This window comes from Streptopelia decaocto (assembly GCF_964273445.1).
Source record: "Streptopelia decaocto genome assembly, chromosome: 1".
Lineage (NCBI taxonomy): Eukaryota > Metazoa > Chordata > Aves > Columbiformes > Columbidae > Streptopelia > Streptopelia decaocto.
The window spans coordinates 100415767-100432126 of record NC_138663.1 but is presented as its reverse complement, the minus strand read 5'-3'; the positions used below and the strand labels follow the sequence as shown (position 1 = coordinate 100432126).

General features: G+C 38.1%; 1 protein-coding gene across 4 annotated transcripts in view; it reads right to left on the bottom strand.

Annotated features, from left to right (window-relative positions):
• The window catches only part of TBL1X (transducin beta like 1 X-linked), a 199214-nt gene that overhangs the window by 101404 nt on the left and 81450 nt on the right, over positions 1 to 16360 (bottom strand). The window contains exon 1 of one of the 4 annotated variants that reach the window (XM_082047625.1): positions 9931 to 10103. The exons of 2 other annotated variants lie outside the window; for them this stretch is intronic. The gene's annotated coding sequence lies outside the window, so the exon portion shown is untranslated. Of the gene's footprint in view, positions 1 to 1327; positions 1353 to 9930; positions 10104 to 16360 lie in introns of those variants that run through there. One more of the 4 variants, XM_082047624.1, reaches the window with a different exon arrangement.

The window sequence follows — 16360 nt, the reverse complement described above, 5'->3', positions numbered from 1 at the left end:
CAGATGTCATACAGACTCTGTGCTAATAACCACTGGTCTGGCACCTTCTCAGTCTGAGGAACCCAATCCTTCGAGCTGGCCAGTAACCTAGATATTACACCACGCTGGAACTTTTTAATACTCTAGGATACTCTAAGAGTCAGCAGTAGTTAAATTCCAGAAAATAATTTCAAAATTATCATCTGCATGCAGTAAGTATCTTCTCTAAATTTTGGTCCAGTTGATTAGTTAATCTGATTAACCTGATGTTTGATACTAGTTGTCTCATCGTCACATGCCTCACAGGAGTAAATGGGTGTCTATATGTCTACACTGAGGCCAAATTCACCTCTTTTTACTACCATACGCGAGAAGAGTTTGTATAACAAGATTGCTTTAATTAGTTTGAATACAGCATTATCTCTCAATATATGTGATGTTCTATACTTTAACGCAATTCTCATACCATAGATGGTATGATCTAACCATCTTTGGTTTGGTTTCATTTTTCCATCTACTTTAAGAGGTATTTTAGCTAATAAAACTCAGAGATTTTTAACAACTCCCCAGTCTATACTTTACTGAAGGGACACACAGTAAGAGTAGTCAAGATCTTAGCATTAACAAATGGTTATTTAAATGTTTAGTCAATACATTGTTTATATTCTCAATCTCATGGTATGCTCAGACACAGTAAAGGTGTAAAGTACATTTCAAAGTCATTAAAAAAAAATCTTAATCAAGTGTCACAACTTAAACAAACAAAAATGCAAAACCACACCAAAGCTTGAAAATTCAACTAATTAGTTAAACTTGCTGAGCAGGGAGATGGACTTTGGAAATGCGGAAGACTGCAAAGCTAAACTGTGTTCATTTTTCCTGAAGCTTCTTTGGCCTTGCTACTCCAACATGAGAACTCAAAGGTCCTGATTATGTTGCTCCAAACATAAGTTCTTGAAAGGCTGCAAGGACCAAAGAGATTAAAAGTGAAAGAACAGATGTGCCTCTTACTACTTTCAGCATCATGAATGGTCTCGTAGTATTTAATGCTTAGGTGTACACTACTTTTATTTAATAAATTATTCTAGTCCTGTTTGATAAATAGTAGCTCTCTTATTTCAAATGCTAAACCGAGAAATTAAGAACATCTGAAAGCCATACAAATCAGGACAATAATCCAAATTAAAATGCAGACGTCTTCAATTCGTATATATATGTGTATGTCCTAACATAACACTGCACCTTCATGGAAATTTTATAGCAGTGAATTTTAATCAGCCAGTGTGTAATATGACTTGTACTCAGCATTAAAAGGTGATTTTTCCCAGGGTCTGAGAAATGCAATTACCATTGACATCAAAACAAAAGGGAAGAGGCCTGCAGTTCTGGAAACCATGTCAGTCTTTTCATCTTGGAAACTAAACTCTCCTGCAAATTGAGAAGATATGGAAAGTGAGAACAAGTATTTGCACAGAAAGATATCTGCTTTTATTGTGCTATATTAAATGAAGTAGAACCTTTTCATTTCATGATAGAACATGTCAGGGATATTCATGGCACTTTACTTTGATTCCAGTTTAAGTATATGTATATGGATGCTGATGCCTAAAGCTGGGTTGTATGAATATTCAGTCTTCATTACAATGAGTGGTTTTCTTCTATTACATTAGCTGGAAAAGAAGGACCTAATAGCAGAAGATTCACTGAAGCTAAGGAATTATAGCAATGGTGGCGGGAACAAAAACCAGATCATGAAGAGTCTTTCTGCATCTCAGTTTACAGATTTTGCTTATTTTACATTTAAGTGTTTTAGCGATATGCAAGGTACAGACATTTTTTGCCGTACCCTTTGAAATTATTTGGGAAAATTATGAGGCGTAGGCTAAGAGGCTTATAAGCTCTGTTTGGAAATTTTGGAAGACAGGTATTAAAAACTTAAATTTCATCAGGGTAGCAGTAAGTCTAGCTATATTCCCCATTCTATCCCCTATAGTGTGCAATTTCTCGCTGCAGTCATGCTTCTTGTTCTGACTGAAGCTGCACTGGTGCAGCCTTATTCCCCTGCTTCTCGTAATCACTCTTCCCTTACATTCCTGCTGAACATCACTGCCCCTCAGTATCTGTGGAATAACTGCTTATGTCAAAATGATTCTGATTAAAAGAGCTCCGAGAGCTGGTGTTAGAAAGAGTTTAGACTAACCTAGATTATAGTGAACAGATCAGGTTAGGGAGTGACTACAAGATCAATTAAATCTCATGGGAGCAATACTGAACTGCTGTGAACAGTGGGGGACAGAAGCCTATTCAGCCAATTCAGCTGCTGCCAGAATAAAATGTATGACACACAGAGAACTGCCCTCGTTCTTATGTTGTGGGTTTTTTTTCCTTTTCCTTTTTCCCCCTAATATCTAAAATCCTAAAATTGTTATTCCTGATTCATGCTGTCAAGTTTCCTCAAAACAATTACCTCTCCAGCAGTAAGCATGCTCAGACCTTTGCAGAAGTCAAAGCACATCAATATGGTAGCTAAAAAAACTCACCCAAAACAAACGCCTGACCCCTCCACCCCAAACACCACCTCAGTAAACCAGCAGTGAGTTTAAACACAGTCATCTTGGCGTCCTCAGTTCACCTTGTTATTGCACCTCCAGTTGCTGCAGCACAGACGGGATGCAACGTCTCCCACTGTGTGGGGACTGCCCCTCGAGCTGAGCCATATGTTTTGCAATACCTAGAAACAGCAGGATAAGATAAGGAAATCTCTGCAGCCTTAAGGCAGAGCTGCTTTGATTTCACTGCTTTGTGTCCTGCTCCCCCGCCCCCCCTTTTTTTTAAAACGTGAGCTTTCGGAATTTAATTTATCTAGGTTAAGCCTACAGAAAAAAAAAAAACCACAAAACCAAAAACAAACCAAAAAACCCACCACCAAACAAATACTGTGTTTGTGTGTGCCTCTGTGTGTGTGTGTGTGTGTGTGTGTAATGCCTAGGAAATCTCCTGTGTTATCTGTCTGTGTAACATTTTACCTTCCACTAGACAAATATATTTTTAAACAGTCTGTAATCAAAACAACATTCTCAGCATTCAAGACATTCTGTCATCACCGCCCATTTGCTGCCCTCTAGGTTTCTCTCAGCTGGCAAATTTCCCGTTTAAGGAATTATCAGATTCATCTGCTTAGACAAGGCTGCAAAATAAAATGAAAAGCTGGATTATTCTAGAGAACTCATATTTTTCTTTCAGGGAAAAAAATCTAGCACGAGAGCTGAACATTAACAGCAAATGGAACCCATCTCTCAGACTTCACAATTCTGCCTCACTATACTGTGCAAAATCTAATTTTGACTAAGACACCACAACATTTATTTTACATTTATCCTTCACTTCTTTAAATACGTTTATTGCCACTTACTATGTTAACCTATTTTGAAGCCCTAAATATTATGCTCATAGGGAATGTTTTTTTACTGCAGTTCTAGTAAGCATGGTGCTTGTGCATACTACTGCTTCTATGCAATTTTTCATAAAGAAATACCAATTGCATTGCTACCATTTTCCATCCATCATATTTTTTGCAGAGAGAATGTGCAAGAGAAAAAAAAAAAAGTAAAAATGAATAAATTACCAGCTTTCCACAGCAAGATGGCTCAGGATTTACTTGAGTGATGGAGTAGCTTTCATGTCAGAAGCGGGTACTGCAAAACCATGCTCATGTTTCTGTGCCCACGGGCTGCAGAACCAAGATTTCTGGAGGCATATGCCATGGGTCTTAGTACTGTGATACACTAAAACTCTACCTGAACCTTTCATATCAAAGTGTGGGAACACTACTGCCTCCCTCTAGGTAGAAGGAAAACTGTGGGAAGGTCTGGAGAAATGTCCCAACATCAGTTTTCCTTACTAAACAGCTAAAACTGGTTTCATTTCTTACCACAGGTGAGCAGAGCTAACAAAAACCTCTAATAAATTCAAGGCAGGGTTTCACACGCTGAGTGCGTATGTACACGCGTGTGCACCAGGCTAAGCAGAAGATGAACATATGAGAAAATCTAAGTGATCCCGAAGTGATGAACTAACGGCAAACTCGTTACTGAGCCAGAAATGCTTTATGGAGGCTATCGCCTCTGAGTATTGACATTAAACCACTATCTTATACTGTTCACCCAAGTAAAAGTCTTTCAAAGTGTTATATTGTCATAACATGGTGATTAATAAATTTATTTTTTGAGCCTCTTTTGAGAGCTTAAAAATTCATGATTCACTTTATTAGTATTCTGCACAGCTTTCCGTATTTTTGGAGTGGTATGATTAGATGTATCTGTGCTTGCTAATGGCATATGGAAAATGCTCCATACAAAAGCCACCGTTCCACATACACCCAATGGATCCCCCCTTCGAAACACACCACAAATACCAAACAAAAAGGACTGCAAGTGACACAACCTTTTCATTTATTCTCAAACAGGCTAACATGAATATGTTGTTTGTGTGAAAGGCAGACATGATGGACTTGTGAAGAAAGACTGAAAATGGAACAAATAAAGTGGTGCAATTATATTTGCCGCATTTTAAGGCTGGAAATTAGTCCATAAACTCATTTAGGTTCAGGTCCTACCGACTCACATTTTTACAAGATAACAAGTCCTTCAGGATTTCATGCTATGAAATGAGGACTACCAAAAAGCAAGCTGAATTTGGAAATTTGATGTGTTCCAGTTCATCATCAAATTTAAAGATTTTCTACCACATTTCAAGGGCCATCGCACTGTCTTATTCATTTAGACTGCATGTTCTAGTAGTCCAGGCTTCAGGACCAAAAGATACTAAGCTTTGCCATTCTGGGCTTAAGGTATTAAAAAATTTGTTAAAGAAATCAAACTGTTTAACAAGACTGAATCCATCATCCATAGAAACCACCAGAGATACAGACCTACAAATACATTTCGACTTTATTGAATGTAGTGAGATATAATAGCATACAATCTCAATAAAGAGCCAACTAATAAATAATTTTGTGCCATCCAAAATGATAGTTAATTCTGTAACCTGAAGTCATACACCAAACAATACTAAGATATACTGTAACATAATAAAAACAATGTAAGACGAGCAACATATCAAGGTGGCTATCACTAAGTAATACTGTTATGAGGTTCCAGCAACATAAACCCTGATTGAAGTTAATTATGCAGAAGTGAAATATTTTTGTTGTTTCTCCTTTATTTTTTCATGACCTGCTGAGCTATTAAAAATTATGTAACTGAGGAGTATGTTTTCAGATGGAAAAAGTACCTTGGTTCCAAAAGAGGAATGTGACGTTTCAGAAATACGATGTTAAATATAAGCCACCAAAAAATTGCATTGTATTGACTCTACGACTCTCAAAATGCACTCCAGACTGTCATTACCATTACAGGTGATGAGTATGTTCTAATTCACTGGTGATTTTTCGGGTGCAGGCATCCCTCCACCAAAGCACTTCATTTCCTCCTCCCCATAAAAAAGGGGCTCAAATATTATCATCAGATGGCAACGCAGACTCACCACAGGGCTGGCAAAGGGGCACTTCATTAGGAGTCTGCTGACAGATGCAAACATTCTGCAAAATTCTTTAAAGCGGAAGCATGCCATTAATTTTGATATTTATTACCTTCTATGAAAGATAAGTGACTCAACGCTGGGAAGGGCTTTACAAGGCTAATATTTCGTCCCTGTCTAATGCTTTTTTGCTTCGTGATGTGCCTGCCTATTATGAGGCTAAACTTATTCCAAAGAATAAATTAAGCAATAAGACATGACAAGCAGCGCATTTGTAGGCAATTTACTTACCACCTGAGGCATCCTACAGCGGCTCAAGGCCAAAGGCTGAGTGACTTTAACCATTCAATAAATGCAATAATAATCAAACTGAAATGCACAGCATTGGGAGACATATTTCTAGCATGATATGGTATTTCTACATAGAATCAAGTGCTTCTGTGCATTTAGTGACTGTTATTACACAAATGATATTGTTGAGAAACTCATTTTATCATTGTCCTGAAAAAGCTATCCAATACAAATGAAATTTAGAGGTTTATATACATTGTTCTATGACCAGACGTTGCTTGTGAAATCCCCCAGTATCAGTTTAAAAAAACCCATGCAGACGTGTAAATATTAAAGAACTGGGCAGCACAGGACACGACAGATATCAGCCACTCTAGAGATTTAGCAACTGGCCTGCACTACCCTGATCACATACCAATTAATTAAGGTCTAGTTGTGGAAGCAACAAAGAATTAATTTAAAGTAATTTATTTATTTCTAACAGCACTACCGCATTCTGAAGAGACCATGCACAGACAGGCAGCTGTGCTACTGAAACATTGTTTACTTCGTTGCTCCAGCTCTAATGAGTAAAACAATGACATTATTTAGGTTCGTGATCTATTCCCCAGTCACAGTAAAGTTCACCTCTTAAATAAATAGTGTGACAAGCTGGCTTTAATTTGTACTCAGCATACCAACAATTGATTTTTCCCATAAACTCACTCTCTTTCTGCTCTGCTTGGCAACTACACAATCTGATCCGGTTTAACCCTGGTGTGATCTGCCTTCCATCCATGTTCCTAAAAACTCCAAAAAATTACCACAACTGAGAATAAAAGATTACAACATCTACTCATGAGGTGGAAAGGCTGGGTAGTAAACCGTTTTACAGGAAAGGACAGCATCTGTTTGTTCTGTCATCTGCACTCTGCTCTGAGGAGCCTTAATCTGTAAGGAGGGCTATTTTTTAAAAAGAAGATAAGCATAATAATTTAAAAAAATGAGAACTAGCTACTGGATTTTTTTCCCTATATCTTCTACCCTACTCCCCCCCTAAACAAGGGAAAAAAATCCAGCCACTTTTTAATACTGAATATGAACACATCTAAATAAAACCAAAACCCCTTAAACATCAGCACACTGGTGTTTTCTACATTCATTAGTAAATAAATGCTATCACATCCAAGCTCTTGCATATTAAAGACAGAAACATACAGCTCCAGGACAGGCTGCTGCTGCCCCTAATGCTGAAGTAAAACATACCAGCAAAAATCCAAACAAAATTCTTGTTATTTTTTGATTTAAGAATCATATGCTATTAAGATGTTTCTCACAGTTCAGTATAGACAAAATGTACCTTGGTCTCATACTCAAAGAAATGTGTTTGTTTTCCAATTTACATAAGTCATTCTTTTCAAGTGTTTTAAAATTTTTGTATACATTTTCCACAAAACACAATTCTGCATAATATACACAATATATAAAATAATTTAAAATACAAAATTAAAATTAAAAGACCATAAAACCAGACTTACTACATCAAGTCAAACATCCACTATAGCCAGTATCTCTTCTTTAACCATGGCAAAAGTAGATATCTAATGAAGAATGTACGAACAAAGCAAGGACACAACGGTACTCTCCCAACTCCCAAGAGACTACAGCTCTGGGACCTGTGGGGCTTCCAGTATCAAGACACTCCAGGATCTGTTTTAGTGGAACATTCACACGTATTCCTTGCCATTTAAGACCACAGAGAAAAATCCTGCTGTAGATTTGTGGCAGGTATCATCGTAACGTTCTGGGACAAAATATCTTAACTCTGTTAGTTGAACACAACCCTGCCCTTAATTTTTATATTTCTTGTTCTAAGTATAAAAAAGATTCTAGCATTCAACTCCTTATTTTGAACCTGGCCCAAATCCAAAACCAGAGAAACACGCAAACAGTTCTACAATGAATTTGCACATTGGAGCTGTGCATGAGAACTGGGGATTTTCATTTATTCAACAAATGTGAAACCTTCACATACATCTACAACAGTACAATTTGTAGAGGTGATAGACCCACTGAAAAATTAACCAGAGAAAAGCTCATGCACATTCTCACTTTTTGAAAATCTGGCTTTAGGAATATTGTGCCTCTGGTAAAATAGTGTTCTTTTCATGTGAGTGTAATCACTTGGCATTGCACCCAAGAACACATGCAAACTACGCCGTGATCCTGAGGACAAGCCCATCGCTCACATTCTTCCAACAGTCTCCAGACTTCTATGAATTTCCTTCAAACTGGGAGGGCAGAATTGCTGGTTTATTACTTAACAATTCTTATGTTTTCTAGATGAAGTGTCAATGTCTTACGTTACAGCTGCTGCTGCTGCTGCACTGTCTTTATTGTTGCTGAATAATTAAATACCCTTTAGTTCTTCTGACAGCCCTAGACTCAGCATGGTGGTTAATCAAGACCGTGTAAAAGGGAATTAGGCAATTGTTGCACAAGGCAGGAGGAAAAGAGATCTCTTTAGAGTAGAATAATTTTCTGTATTTTACAACACGTGCTACCAAAGGTGCACACAGACTCGTGAACACAAGATATATACACAGAAATGTGCAGGGGAATCCAGATTAACCTCAGAGATCCATTACATTGTAACAGCAACCAACAGACATCTCCTCCATTCTTTCCTACATTCCCCATCTTCACACATTTCAGGGACTGAGGAAAACTCTCAGCACCAACATATTTAAAGTACTCAGTTTACAGGGAAAATTTGACTGCATTAAACCATTTCTGAAACTTTTACTATGTGATTGCAAAAGGGAAAGATAAACAAAAGAAGACATTTAACAAATACTATCTGAATTCTGCTCAGTGCAAAACATTTAGGAGGACTTATGTTTCCAATAATTTGAGGAATTTTTTTAGAAACTCTAAATTGGCCACAAGTTATGTAGTTTTTCATTCTTTTCCTGTCCTGCAATGAATCAATAGGGTATTGAGAGCAATCCTAAGCGGAAACTCCCTGAAAAATATAAGATTTACATGAAGGGGTATGATTTTTCCCCACACTACCCTGCCACCGTGCTTACACTCAGATCTACCCAAGGAAAAGGAGACACAGTTTCCAAGTTTCTTCAACAACTCCACCTTTCTGATGAAATACTCCAGTATTTAATTTAGAATCACAGAATACCAGGTTGGAAGGGGCCACAAGGATCATCTGGTCCAATCTTTCTTGGCAAAAGCACAGTCTAGACAAGCTGGCCCAGCACCCTGTCCAGCTGAATCTTAAAAGTGTCTGATGCTGGGGAATCCACCACTTCCCTGGGAAGATCATTCCAATGGCTGATTGTTCTTATCATGAAAAATTTCCCTCTTGTGTCCAATCAGAATCTCTGCAGGAGTAACTTGTACCCATTACCCCTCATCTTTTCCGTGTGACTCCTTCGAAAAAGGGAGTCACCATCTTCTTTTAAATGCTGGAACATGGTGATGAGGTATCCCCTAAGCCTCCTTTTCTCAAGGCTGAACAATCCAGCTCTCTTGGCCTTTCCTGCCTTTTAAGAAGCACTTTAAACTTCATACTAGGTGAAGAAATGAAACTGCAAGTCCAACAGCAATGATTTCAGGGGATTCAATAAATAAATTAACAATGATGATGACACCATCAAGCCACAGACACAGAAATAGAAGACTCAGTGTATGCTTTACATTCCTCTGTTCTGGGCGTCCTCTTATATTTAATGTTTAAAGATGTGGCATTTATAAAACACACTAATTCAACTTTAACCCATGCAGTGTATAATTAACAACTGAGTAATGAGGAGCAGATAATTTGAAATGGAAAACACTAAGTAATTTATTCTTGATATACTTTCTGAAGCATTTAGCTGAAATTTGATTTTGCAAGAAGCTAAAAGAGTACTTTTCCCCGAAACCTTTTGGTAACGTGAATGGATGCATGTTCTATCTAAATTATAGCTTATTTCATTTTTTTGTCTCACCAAGACTTCCTTCAAGCTGCAGGAAGTGTCCTCCAGCTAGCACCTCCCTCAAAATGATGCAGAAAACATACTCCATACAGCATATAGTCCACACTTACGAATCACAGAAAGAACAGCAAACCAACACCAAACAAACCTGGGCTTTATTTTAGTTTCTTCAGTCCCTGCCCTGGAATCGCTTAGCCTCAAGGAAGGCCGGCCAACTTGTGGGTCCCAAGCCGCAGAAGCGATGGTGCTGTGCCAGAGCTACGTTGCCAAATCCAGCGAAGGAGGAGGGACAGGGCACCTCTGGGTGTGAAAAGGGGGACAGCAGAAGGGACGGCAGAAGGGGTGGCTGCAGCCAGACCTGCTCTAGGCTGCGTTCTGTGTCCTGAGCTTTTGCTGTGTGCCCAGCACAACCTCCTTCCCACGGGCTGCAAACGGTGCCCGGCCGCTGTTATCTGCCCCTGCCAGAGCTCACCCGCTGCACTTCAGCCAACACCCCACGTGTTTTGTGGATCTTGGCCAAGAAGGTCCTGGTGCTGCACGACCATTTACAACACTGATAGTTGAGTTCTATTTTTTTCAAAATTTCTTAGTACACACTGATTAATATACAACGAAATACAATCTCTACACCAACTCAATGTTACAGTATGCTTACCATGAAGCTCTGTTGCATACACACCTATGGAATAATGTGCGCTAACCCATAGTTACTGTTTTTGCACACCATTTAGCTAGAAAATAATAACAGAACCATTTTGTGGAAAAGACACTCAAGGTCATAGAATCTGTTTAAAAGGCATTTAGACGAGGTTCTTAGGGACACAGTTTAGTGCTAGAGTTAGGTTATGGTTGGTCTCAATGATCCTGAGGGACCCTTCCAACCAAAATGATTCTATGATTCTATGAGTCCAACCATAACCTAATACTGTCACTAAACTGTGTCCCTAAGAACCTCATCTATGCATCTCTTAAACACCTCCAGAGATGACAATTGCTCCCTGAGTGGCCCCTTCTTATGTACAGGGTCCTGTCCTTATGTACAGGAAATTAAACTTCAATTAAAGTAGTTTTTTAAAGTCCATCTTTTAAAAACAATAAGAGCTTCTGAAACAATATTTTACCAGTTAATAAAAGTTTATGTAAAACGTGCATGGTATTTAATAAACACTTCTGCATTTTGAACCAATTCAACACGTACAAGAGGATTTATCTGTAACTAGCAAAATTAATTGACTATTTCTGGTCCCCATGTCTTCCAAGATTTTAAAGCAAATAGATCTCAGCCTCTCTTTCTTAGTTTTCTAATGAAATTACTCACTGGGAGAAAGTAGGGGCTTTCCTGCCTAGTAATCTCCCAAGCAGCTTCTCATTTTTAAGCTATTCATTAAATTGATAAGCAGAAATGAAGAAAAGCCCTTTACCTGCTGGAAAGGCTACAGTTGTCAAATGTGTGTTTACTACCTTGGCCAGGTCCAGGTGCATAGTTAGAGTCTTCTTACAGTTGAGTTGATGACTTTCTCTAAAACTCCAGCAGCAATTAGTGTCTGAATATCATTGTCATTAGATCAATGAAAATAATAAATTCAGGTCATAACAGCTCCTGCTGTTTTGCTCAGGACTTAACCGAACTTACAGGTCATAATTTTGCATGTCATATTAAATTGCAAAGAAAATCTGTTCTATTTATAGTAAAAATTCAAATATTTTCTTTTTAAGAGATTGATATTGACCTGTGATTCAGCAGAATCTCTTCATGATGCAGCAATAATCTGGAGTGGACACAGTGTGTCAGGCAATACTGCTAGACTTGCAAAACGTTGATTAAAAAGCATGTCTTAAAAAAATGAAGCACTAAGTACAACTACAATGAAAGCATCCAGAGAAATCCAACCAAGAGGCTAAAGACAAAGACACATAAATAAATGCATAGCTCAGTTCCCAAAATAGTTTACATTACCAAACTAATCTCTCCTTCTATAGGGTCACAGCCAAGTGTCATTGTATTTGTAATCTAAACTGAAGCCAAAAATATACAGAAATAATATTTAAAGAGCACAAGTATTCCAACTTCAAAAGTTCATTTTCTGTGAACACTTTAGGAGGTGTCTAACCACAAAGTAATTTTTTAAAAGCTATGTTTGACAGAAAAACTAATTTTTTGCTTAAAACTGCATCTCCTCTAAACACCTTTATTTAACCCAACGGACCATAAAGTCTAACAATTTAGCTCAGCGTACAGAGACCTTATTTCTCTCATCAAAACGGACTGTCACACGGACCAGTCTGTTAAATGGACATCTTTGCTCCTTCTCCAGACAGTTTTCCTCTGACACCTTCTTCTTTTCTGTATTACAGAGGCTCTGGCTGGGATGGAAAGCTGCACGAGACAAACCTTCCTTTAACTAGTGTACATTGCTATGCCGTGAATCGACAAATACATACCCACCAGTGCTACCAGTACAGTTGTCTTTGTTCGAAGGCCTGTTTGTTTGCCTCCAGTTTCCACAGAACTCAGCTGCCTTAATCCCCCATATGCCACTCACCTTCTTATTGCGCTGTGTGCCAATTCTTCATGCTAAAAGGCAGCCTGTACACGTATGGAATTTTTTTTTAATTATGTCTCCAACCTACCAGCTGTCAAATTCTACTTGACATTTACAATAGTGTCTGCAGAGTAATCTGTATCCCATTTTTTTTCCGCTGTGAACTACTCATGCTGTTACTTTATGAATTCTCTCTCACTGTACACTCCTCATATAAAGCTTATCCTTTTTTGTATACATCTATATTATGGTTGAATACAAAACTGAAAATAGAGAAAAAGTATATTCTTTATGATGAGGATGAATTGCATAATACATATTGAACAACTCCTCTTCGGTTTGGCAGGCAGAACACATAATCTTCTTTCTCTGTTCAGGCATTCAACAATTACTTTAGACTTCAGGAAAAAAAGCTAAATTAAGTTTTCAATGAAGCTTTGCTATTGACCTCTGCTATAAAGTGGAAGCTTCATCAAGCAACCAACAGTCAGCTTAAATCTCAAACGTTTTCATGTTTTGCATTTAAGGCTGGATCATAACTTTGCTCTTTCCTTTTACTGCAGCTCTCAAAAACAATGAGCAGTCTCAAGAGATGAAAATACTTTCTTAGTCTGAAAATCATATGGAAAAAATCAACTGCCCTTTAAAAAAAGTTATAAATGTCTGGACAAACTTTTCCCAGATTTTCCTTCTTCAGTTATTTAATGAACATATGGTTATTTATAATGTGAGCTACACTTGTACTATTTCAAAAATTAGTTATAAACATGCCTAGAGCTACCCAGCTCCTCCCAGGAGTACACTGACCTCACTCAACACCCTTCCAGTATTGTTTGCTTTGGGATCTCTTTTGACTGTGAACCCGTGTTTTTACTTCAGTGTATTCTCTCTGCCTCAAAACGTACCTTAGTTTTCTTCTCTTAGCAAATACCTTACAGCAGGTTAATTTCAGAAAGATCATAAGATATCAATTATGACAAATAAACCCTTGGCCAGCAGGCATTGCTGATTAAAAGTACGTATAAAATGAATGCAAGCTCAGCTATATTTTAAACTACATAAGAAACAATCAGGAGTCAATCATTTAGGTCGGTGAAATGTAGCAGAAGCTAACAGCTGGCATGATGTCTTCGTGGTAGGTAGAATACAGACATGGGTCCCAACACAGCTTCTCTCAAAGTCAGGAGATGGGCACGTCTGGAATGTGACAGCCCTGATGGGTGAGACTCTGCCCCAGAGAAGCACCCACGCTGGGGTCAGGGCTGGCTCGGGGCAGATGGGCATCTCTGTTACCTGACATCTCTCTAACCCAAGAAGTGAGGTGAGATGATCCCACCCAAAAGACCCTACATTAATAAATAACAGGGATACAGCTAAAAGACTAGAAATACAGTCTTCTACTTGGCCTTTCCGTGTACATGTGTAAATGCGAGTATGTATTTAAATATTTTTTTTCAAACAAAAAAGAGTTAGGCAACATCACCCTGAAAATCCAAATGAAACTGCCTCCGTGTTTATACAGTTTACTTTACTCACTGTTAGTACCTGTGGGGTTTAATGGAACTTCTCGTGTAAATATACTGGTTAGCTCAATATTCCTTCCTGTTTAATGGAGATTTAATTCAATTCAGTGTATCATTGAAATTCAATAAATGGTAAAACAACAGCTTTTTCCTTTGCAATCAACATACACTGCAGATGTAAAATGCATCTCAGAACGTGCAGAGGTTTTTACTCCAGCTTCTAGCACTTCCTTGAGTACTCTAGCATACTGTTTTATCTACTTTAGAAATTCGATTGTACTGTAAAAAAAACAAAAACACACGACACACAAACAAACCAACCAAAAAAACAAACAAAAAACCCCCCACAAAACAAACCAAACCAACCAAAAAAACAAACAACATACAAAAAAACCCCAAAACCAAACCAAATCATTGACTGAAAAATGAGTGTTGTATATAACTATGATTTGAACTGAAAAAAAGAAATGGGTCATTTCATACTTTTCTTCTTGAAGTATGTGGACTTACTTTTAGGTTTAAATGTTCCTATTGATGGTTAATTGTATTTTATACATCATTTGGGGATTCTACAGAGCTCTGTCCTTGACTCCTCTTGTTCTACACTGACAAGGGAATCTCATTCAAAAGTGATTTTAATTATCACTTATGAATAGATACTCTGTGCTCCAGACTTGCCTGTTCTCCACTTAAGACCGGAATCCTTATCCATCTGTGATGTGATCAGGACTTTTGGCTGCCAACTCCAGAATAATTTTGAGCACACAATACTCTTCCTCCCTTGCTCTCCAGCTCTTCTTGACACCCTGCTACTTTTGTCAAGTACTGTCAACATCGCAGCCATCTTGTCACACAGACTTGTAACCCTTGATAGCATTATCTTTAACCTATGTGTTACCCAGATCTCCATCTAGAAAACTCTCCACATTTATGTAAGTATCTTTGTTTTTCTGTAGAATCTTAAAATCACAGAATGGCTTGGGTTGGAAGGGACCTTCCATATAGTCTCACACTCCACCATGGGGAGAGAGTTTTTCCAATAGACCAGGTTGCTCCAAGCCCCATCCAACCAACCTCACCTTGAACACTTCCAGTGATGGGGCATCCTCAGGTTCTCTGGGCAACCTGTTCAACCTGCATGCAACTCTTATTAATCACAAAGTGTATGCATCACATTTTTAAGTAACTTACCACTAAATCACACTATCATCACCTCAAAAACAAGGGGTTTTTTTTCATTTTTAAGGCCTTAATATAGTTTTTCTCTAACCTCCTTTATCTTTATTTGCATGTTTGTGCCCTCGATAACTTAGTATGTTTTCAAATAGTAATCTTCATGTTTCTTTTCATGCTGCCTCTTCTTCTGGGAAATTGTTTCTTACAAATGTCCATGAAACTACTTCACTGAAGTCCTTCAGATTCTTCTTCAAAACTTTGGAAAAGATTAACATTTTCTATAAAAGTGGTGTTTTGGTAAGGAACCCAAAATGTGCTATTCTAATTAGGAAAACAAAAAGAAAACCAAAAACCCAACTTCTTAAACTCAAATAGAATTTTAAGCCATTTTGTTCCTTCTGATATGCCTTCAAAAATGAGTGGGAAGAATGGCTACAGTTAAGGGATTCTAGTGACTTGTCACCAAATCTGTTCAGCCTACCAGTGTTATTCAAGATTCACATCTTGCAAATTCATTCTGGATTTGAAAGTCAAACAGACTTTCTCTGTTATGGCTAACCAAAGTAATCAAGATTTTCCATGTAAAAAGTTTCTGCCACCACACCTGTTGTAGTTCTATTAACATCACAGAGGCAGCCAGGATAAGGTTTGGCTCTACCCTTGGAATTTAGTTAATGATCTAGTTAATGTCTGAGCCAAAAAATAATTTAATTTACAATTCCATAAGCATTTTTGCATGAATAAAAAAGCAGCACATAGGAACTCAGCACATTAAAACACCAAGAATGTGAGGACGTGGTCCACAGAATGAAAGCCAAACAACTTAATCTTGAGCATGGGCTTTCATTTTTTTAAAAATAAAATTTAAAGTGTTAAACTTTTTCTATTGTATGCTTTCCTGAACACATGATTCCTTGCTTGTTCATGTTCTTATTGTGTCTGCTTTTACTGTATGGTTTTTAAAAAAGCAAACCTGGTAATTATAGTGTATTCAGATGATGTTTTATGGCACAAAGAAACTCCGTGAAAGCCCAGTCTCTGGAACACCTCCGCTCCCCCCCGAGATGCTGCACCCAGGTGACACCACTCCTGGTTAGTTCGCATTTACAACGCAAAGCCCACCACCACCACCACCACCGCCATGGAAGGAAATTCCAAGGTGTGCTTCAAGAAGCTTTCCAAAACAAAGAGCTCTCCTGACAGATGTTTTATGTTTTAACATGTTTTCCTAAGAAAAGCTACACAGTCTTGAAAGCTTTCTAACTTGGGCAGCTATGAGCCCTGGGTGGAATTTGGTGGAATTTCTGTGAGTCCATGCCTGGCTTTGTGTGAAAGG